This window comes from Ipomoea triloba, chromosome 1 (assembly GCF_003576645.1).
Source record: "Ipomoea triloba cultivar NCNSP0323 chromosome 1, ASM357664v1".
Classification (NCBI taxonomy): domain Eukaryota; kingdom Viridiplantae; phylum Streptophyta; class Magnoliopsida; order Solanales; family Convolvulaceae; genus Ipomoea; species Ipomoea triloba.
This window is the reverse complement of record NC_044916.1, coordinates 30,907,928-30,916,560: the sequence shown is the minus strand read 5'-3', so window position 1 is coordinate 30,916,560 and position 8,633 is coordinate 30,907,928. Positions and strand designations below refer to the sequence as shown.

Sequence of the window (8,633 nt, the reverse complement as noted above, 5' to 3'; positions counted from 1 at the left end):
AAAAAAAAAAAAAAAAAAAAAAAAAAAAAAAAAAAAAAAAAAAAAAAAAAAAAAAAAAAACGCACGGTCACATACCGTGACTTCGGCACTTGCCGAAGTCACGCGACCTCGGCCCCACGCCGAAGTAGCGTGACTTCGGTCCAGCGACGAGGTCACGCCATAGCGCGACCTCGGCCCCGCGCCGAAGTAGCGTGACTTCGGCGCTGGCCGAGGTCACGCGACCTCGGCCCCGTGCCGAAGTCACAAGCCACGTGACCTCGGCACGGTGCCGAGGTAGGAAGACGTTAAAAAAAAAAAAATTCCATCCAATAAAAATTTCCTTCCAGAATTCAGCATACCCAATCTTCTTCCACAAGTTCCAAGGCCGATCCATTCAAACACCAGTTGATACTCCCTAACTACCTCAGCCATTCTCGCTAGCTAGGGAGTGGGGGGCTGGTGACAGGGTAATTGGGTACCCGACCCGGAACCATTGTCATAAACAAGTTGCCATTCAAACTACCCGACACCTCACTCCTCAGCATCAATGCGCAACGGTCCAACTCCTCAGCATTGATGGCCAGCGTTCACCTCCTCAGCGTTGATGACAGACTTTCAAGCATTCAATACCTCAGGTATTGATGTCCAACGGTCAGCATTCAATACCTCAGGTATTGATGTCCAACGGTCACTGAACTGAATGGAATAAAAGGGCTCACAACCACGTAGTGGGGGGCTCTCTGACACTTCTTACACTTTTTACTAGACAATACATACTACACTCACTTGTACATTGAGCACTGCACTCAAATACCCAACCTTGTATTCACATACTTACTCAAATTACATACCCGGTAACACATTATTACCGTCACCAACATATTATGTATCTGCAGTTAACAATTGATGTGTCTAAAATTATCATGTTATATATGTCTGTAATTATATGTGATGTGCCTTCAATTTGTTTACATGTACAAAAAATTATAGGTACAGAATTTAAATATTATTATTGACCAGGGTCCACAATGCAAGGTAGACTTTCGTATATGGTATAATTTGCCTCTTCTACACATTTGAGCTTATTGCATTTTTGTTTTTCATTTTACTTTGTTTTTTTTTTTATTTAATATAATGATGTATTATTTTCGTGTTCTTTCTTGTAATTCTTTCTCTTATTACGGATCAATATCGCTATTGAAAATGAATAAAATATGTTGATTTTTTCTGTTTTTGTTTTTCATTTTTTTTTAAAAACAACACACAGAGATTTGATTATAATGTTGTATAATATATGAATCGATCCTTTAAGCCAAATAGTAAATAATTATAATTAATTGGACAAACATTTACTGGAATGTCTTGATCAATTAACATCATATAATCGAAAGAGCTTATCCGGTTATCTCAATATGCAAATTATCATATTACATTTGGCTAATACAATATCATATATGTGGCATGAAATATGTTTTGAACATATGCATGTGACAATCTGACAGACATATCAAGTTTGAGTCATGGTCACCTAACACAACAAAAAATATTAGTGATTGGGTTTTTTATTTTTTATTTTTATTTGTATTTTTGGACTCTAGTATAAGTTATTTAAATCAACACTACACATTTTTTAACAATTTGACAAATTGACGCTAGACACTAGTGTGTGGATAAAAAATAAAATATTTAATATTTATTTTAAAATACATTTGTTTAAAATTTGATAATGTTATTTTTTATTTAAATAGACTATATCACATGTGTTTTAAAAAATTTTAAATATGTTAATTGTTTATAAAATATTGTATATACGAATAAATTGAAAACTTAAAACTGTAATCAGGATTAATTTTGTTATCAATATTAAATAGTAATTTTTAAAAAGTTAAGTTTTTTAAATGTGTACTAAACTCTACTTTTAAATATAAATAAAATTCTATGAAACTCTCATCATAACAACCTAAATTGTTTTACCTGTGATCTTTTGCCAGTTAGGGTCACAATACAAAAAATTACCATATACATATCATCGATAGTGGTTGCGAATTTCACTCGTCACTAACAAAAATTGAAGTAAACAATAACTAATGTACTATTTTTCAAGATTTGGAGTCAACATTTTGGGTGTGTTTGGTTGGTGGGTTTATGTATAAGTAATGGGTATGAAAGTGATTGCTTGTCTTTGGTTGATAGGTTTTGTAAATGCTACTATGGGTTTGGAATACCCTATTAATTGGAAAACTTATACCGTTATGAAATAAGGGTTTCATCTTCATTCCTCATTTCTTCCCCAACTATTAATAATCATTCCCATTCCACCCAACTACCAAGCATGCTAAATATTTTCACCAAAACCCATTACCATTACCAAGTATTTGATACCCATCCCGATTCCGATTCCCATGTGCGAACCAAACGCACCCTTTGTTATACCTAACGTATCCAGGTTTCAGGTTACCTACCTGAAACGGTAGATTATGATAATATATACGTAGTAATTGATTGGTAATGATGAAATTTGTGGCATATAATGTGTGTTCATTAATTACGCAGTTACGTAACGTAACACACTTGAAGCCGAATACCATAATGCCAACATGAACGACAAGGATCCGTTCAACACCCGAAATCATCGTTGTTGTTTTGTTTGTTTGTTATGATTGACTTTTACTTGCAGAGAATGTGAATTCGACCGTGAAAGCTTTGAGGTAACCAAAAAGCTTCACGAATCCACTGCCCGACACTGACTTATCATCAGTAAATCAAAACCTTAAGATACGGTCCAGATTTAATCTCCCGATATGGATGGATACAAAACATCCCCATAATCACTGATTGGAAAGATCTTTATACGATGTCTGGGTTTTGGACAAATGCAAACCATAAATTGGTTAGTGATAGTGGCCGTTAAAATCTTTTCTAATTATCCCCATAGTAATATTTTTTTTTAAAACACATAATAATTTTTACTAAAATAACAACGATTGATATTGTATGAAACCTCCAACATTGGACCAGAGATTCAAAATCATGACATTTTACATCGGATTGTCTTTGATGCCGCATGTGTTCAATTTTAACTACAAGACTAAATTATTTTAACGAAAAAATAATTATTGATGAGAAATAAGTTGCGAGCGTGCAATTCCCGGGGATCATACAGACAAGCCAGTTTGACCTTTACATGCAACTAATCAAAGGAACAGAAAATAAAGAGCAAGCTACTGCGAAAGCTTTTTGTGGCAAGTTTGTTTGTTGTCTGCACATTTATATTTATATATTTAGATGGACTGTACATTTATATTTATATATTATATGTTGAACAAAAATCACATGTATTGTAATTGCCATCATTTATTATAGAAAAAAATATTATTTTTTGTCTACCTTTATAAGTCAAGCATGTTAACAATAATTAACAAAGACACACACATCTTTATAAGTCAAGCAAGTTAATAGTCAATAATTACCCACACAACTTTATGCGTCAAGCAAAGTAATAGTAATTGCACTCAAATTGTTTCTTAATAATTTCGTGATTGACCGACCATCAATCACTTTTGGTTACATGAACAAATCTTAAATATGGTGACATTTTCTTTTATGTTTAAAATATTGATAATTACACTCGTTTTTGCACTCAATGTTAACGTATCATAATAAAATATATTTACAAAGAATAAAAATACTATATATAATATGATTAAACAAAAAAATTTAAAACTTTATGTCTATGTCAAACATTTTAAAGATAAATTGCTATTTAACTTTTTTGCTATTTTTTTTGAAAATACACACTATTCAATTACGCAATTCTATTATAAGTTAATCAGATAAAATCATATAAACACAGGGAAAATATGCCAAATTTGTGTATATATTGTCATAGGGGACAAGCTCAATCAAATCGGTAATGTTATTTACTTTGTAACCACAAAGTTTCAAGTTCGACTTCCAGTGAGAGCGGTCTATTGACTTTCTTAATTTGAGTGTGTTAATTATGGGTAACCAACGCTTGTTTACCTCTTTTGGGTCCTTACTGCCTTACCGGCTTGTAACACAAGGTGGAGTTTATCCAATCAATATCTTTAAGTAGTGGTTGTTGGTTTCACTCGTCACCCAACAAACTTCAATTAAAAGTCACATTTTTTTTTTTACCAAGTGATGATAGGGTTTATGAAATATGATTTTTCGTACCTAAAAGTAACACGTGTGATTATTGCTAACACAAGTACACAACCCTCTTAATTGAACTCATTGTATAAAGTTCTCCTGATTATAAGTTTATATTTCTCCTGCGGTTTGCGGGCTATTCATAGGTGAGTGATTTACATAGTGTACACCCGAGTAGAACTGTGAGTTTTCGTCGTAATACAACAACAACAACAACAACAACAAAAAAGATCCTTAAACATAAAAGTCACATTTTCTCCTTATAGACTTTNGGGGGGGGGGGGGGGGGGGGGGGGGGGGGGGCTTGCCGCAGAATTATGCTTGTTTGGTAATATTTAAAACAAATTACCAGGAGAATAGATTCATTGTTTGGTTGGTGGAAAAGAAATTACTGGGAATATGAATTTCATTGTTTGGTTGAGTTTGGAATTGTAAGGAATTATGAATATAAAGACCACTATGCCCCTAAAAAGTTAAATGAATAAATAGGTGCCGATGTAATTAAGAAACTTGTATAAGGGTAAAATAGTCCAAGGATGTTTTTTTTTCAAGTCTTATGAAAAACAAAATCCCACATTTTCGCAAGGAATTCATTTTCCAATGAAAAATGTATTTCATCTAGCCAAACAACATAAAACAACATTCCTATCCCCTTTTAGGAAAATATTTTCCATGAAAAATGTTTTTAATCCAACCAAACACCCCTGAAAGATGAAATTGCAATCGGAAAAGCAAACAAAAAGAATAAAATCCAAAAAAAAAAAAAAAAAAAGGAAGAGTAAAGGTATTGAAGAAAATGGCAAATAGGGTTGCAAGTGCATAGGCTTCACTGGCGTGGCGCCACTTTGATTCTTTGAATCGCTTTCGGTTGGATCAATTTGCTGCAGAGAATAGAGATTCCTCTGCAATCTGCATTATATCGCTCTTCAATTTCCTTAACTTTTCTTTCGTCTCTTTATCTTTTCCTAAAAGCACTACGAAGAAAAATATGTGGACTGTGGTGCTCATCATATTTAATTCTTAAACTGTAGTTATAAAATTATAAAATGCATTCAAATCATCATTTTAATAAAATTTATTTTAACGAACAAAACTAATTGCTCCGTATTTATATTTTTAAACAACTTTACATAAAGTTTCGATTTTTTGTAATGATAGTCCACAACAAAAAAAATACAAAAATTAAGATCCTGAAATTTATGAGTATATTACCTTATCATATTAACAATTCCGTCATGTGTTGTGGATTTGACGCATGACATTCCGTATTAGCATGCTCATTGAGATGTCAATTGGATCCTCTTGCTTAGAATTACGTCTAGTATGAAAGATTCAAGGTGAGTTACCAATCAACACACGCCAAAGAGGCGTATGTATATGTTATATATATTGCTTTTATAAATAGTTTAAAATTGTAATGATTAAACACTTATTCACGAATTGCTTCGTTCTTGTAATTTTTTTTGTCTGGTTATTTTAGTAACTTATACTATACTTATATTATGAATTGAAATTGGTTCCAAGTAGATCTATCAAAAATATAATATTTTGAATATAAAATCTTGATGTTTGTGATTTTTATATTTATTTTTAGTATTATTATTTATTTGGTTATTTTGTTTTTAAATAAAAAAGTATTTGGTTATTGACTGAAATTTGAAGTAATGTACGGAGATATTCCGTTCTTGATCTTATTATAGAGTTTTTTCTTTTTTGAAATATTATTATAGTATATAAAATAGAAAAAACACACGAAGCAATTTATAATATAAGTATATAGTATGTACTATGTACCATTTCATAATTTTTTTAATCCGCATTTGTAAATGGCCATTGGCCAATAATAAAGTGTGCTAATTATGGTCCGGTTGTGGTCAAATGTTTCTTATATACGTAGACTACAGATTAAAATATTAAGCATTTTCAGAATATGTTTTTTAAAAAATTATTGATGATCATAGGCCATGACCATGTATGCGTAAGTGTAATCTCAACCCACTCACAAAATCCTTTAAAATGTTAATTATGGAAACAAGGGCACTTGTTCTATGATTCTCGCTTAGGGTGCGAGAGGTCATAAGTTCAGTTCTCGAAATGTCCCTTCTTCACTAGGGCACGGCACAATAAGGTTATCCTTCAAAATAATTTGTTGATGGTTTGTTGACTCCCTTAAATCGTAAATATGATGAAAATATTTTATCACTAATAGCTTAATTACACGATTTTATTTCAAATAAAAAGAAGTGCATTTGGTCTAGTGGTATGATTCTCGCTTAGGGTGCGAGAGGTCCCTAGTTCAATTCTTGAAATGTCCCTTCTTCGCTATGACACAATAAGGTGATCTTTCAAAATAATTTGTTGGCTCCCTTATATCGTAAACATGATGAAAATATTTTACCACTAATAGTTTTATTGCACAATTTTATTCCAAATAGAAAGAAGGGCATTTGGTCTAGTGGTATGATTCTCGCTTAGGGTGTGAGAGGTCCTGAGTTCAATTCTCGGAATGCCCCTTCTTCACTACGACACCATAAGGTGATCTTTCAAAATAATTTGTTGGCTCCCTTATATCGTAAACATGATGAAAATATTTTATCACTAATAGATTAATTGCACAATTTTATTCCAAATAGAAAAAAGGGCATTTGGTTTAGTGGTATGATTCTTGCTTAGGGTGTGAGAGGTCTCGAGTTCAATTCTTGGAATGCCCCTTCTTCACTACGACACAATAAGGTGATCTTTCAAAATAATTTGTTGGCTCCCTTAAACCGTAAACATGATAAAAATATTTTATCACTAATACCTTAATTACACGATTTTATTCCATATATAAAGAAGAGCATTTGGTCTAGTGGTATGATTCTCGCTTAGAGCTGTTAGCGATTAGAGCTTTCGACAAACTACTCGTGTTCGAGCTCGGTACGCGTTCGTTTATGTTCGTTTATTAACAAACAAAATTTAGAGCTCGGTTAATAAACGAACAGAGTCTGAACAATAGTAAGCTCGTTTGTGTTCATTTAGTAGTGTTCGCGAACAAGCTCGTTTAGTGTTCGTTTAATAATGTTCGCGAACATGTTTATATATATATATATATATATATATATATATATATATATATATATATATATAATTGTTCGTGAAGATGTGAATGCAGATTATTTATTGTTCGCGAACAAATGTGTTCATGAACATGTGCAGGTATTTGGTTATTAAGTGTTCACGAACGTGTTCATGAACGTAAATGAACATGTTTGTGAACGTATTTGTTAATGTTTGCGAACACGTTCGTGAACGTGTTCGTTAACGCTAACGAACACGTTCATGAACATGTTCGCGAACGTTAACGAACACTAACGAACGCTTAACAAACGAACACGAACAGGATTTTCAAAAACCTTAACAAACGAACACGAACACGAACACCCCAAAATCCTTAACAAACGAACACGAACAGCCTCCGTTCGTTTATGTTCGGTTCGTTAACAGCCCTATAATCTCGCTTAGGGTGCGAGAGGCTCCAAGTTCAATTCTCGGAATGCCCCATCTTTACTAGGGCACGGCACAATAAGTCAATCTTTCAAAATGATTTGTTGAAGGTTTGTTGTCTCCCTTAAACCGGTAACATAATGAAAATATTTTATCACTAATAGCTTAATTGCACGATTTTATTCCATAAAGAAGAATTTATGTGCGAATAGGTTGGTGTAAAAATTCTGACCGCAATTAGGGATGCAGGTAAGGTAGGTTGGTTGTGTTATGCAGCTTTTTTTGATGCAAAAACTGGTAATTAATGAATGGTGGGAGTGGAGGGATTGAATTCCTCTGAACATATGAAATATGTGTGAAGTGAGTCATGTCCAATTAATATTTCTACCAGAATAGATTGTGCATTCAATTCTTGCACTTAAACCGCCCTGCCTTCACCACTCAAAAACTACTTTAACAATACAAACCATTTATTCCTTGCCATTTATTGCTGTGCCCTATAGGGAGAGCGGTGCCAATACTATTAAATTTAATAATGGTCATACATACCAAATTGACACTCCTATATTTATGTATTTTGGGTTTTAATGCATTGTACACTGACATTAATTTGTTCACACTTTACCTTTAAAATTATCAACCTCTATTTCAAACATCATGCAGGAATTTAACTTCCAATCCATTTTGTATACACACACAATGTTTTTCAAGTTCAATTATAAGAACTGAGACTCAAACCCACTCTTTTATATGTGAAAGTGTAATCATGTGCCACTAGATCACAAGATTTTTGACAACAGATATATTATTTGAATTGTATTCAACAATGTTAATATTTATTCTGCAATATCTGGTACGACTAAGTTAACCATGCATTATTGTGCCTAACACAAAAACATGGGTGGCAAGCACTACCTTACCCAAAGCCTAAAATTATAAGAGATTTGGGTTGGGTATAATGTATAAATGAAAAGGGTCAATGAGAAAAATTACAC

The 8,633-nt window shown here is 32.8% G+C and overlaps 1 non-coding gene across 1 annotated transcript; it reads left to right on the top strand.

Moving 5' to 3' along the window:
• The first annotated feature begins 6,593 nt into the window (after positions 1-6,593).
• Positions 6,594-6,665, top strand: TRNAP-AGG. Its single transcript has one exon. It is a non-coding gene; the product is annotated as a tRNA-Pro (tRNA).
• The last annotated feature ends 1,968 nt before the right edge of the window (positions 6,666-8,633 follow it).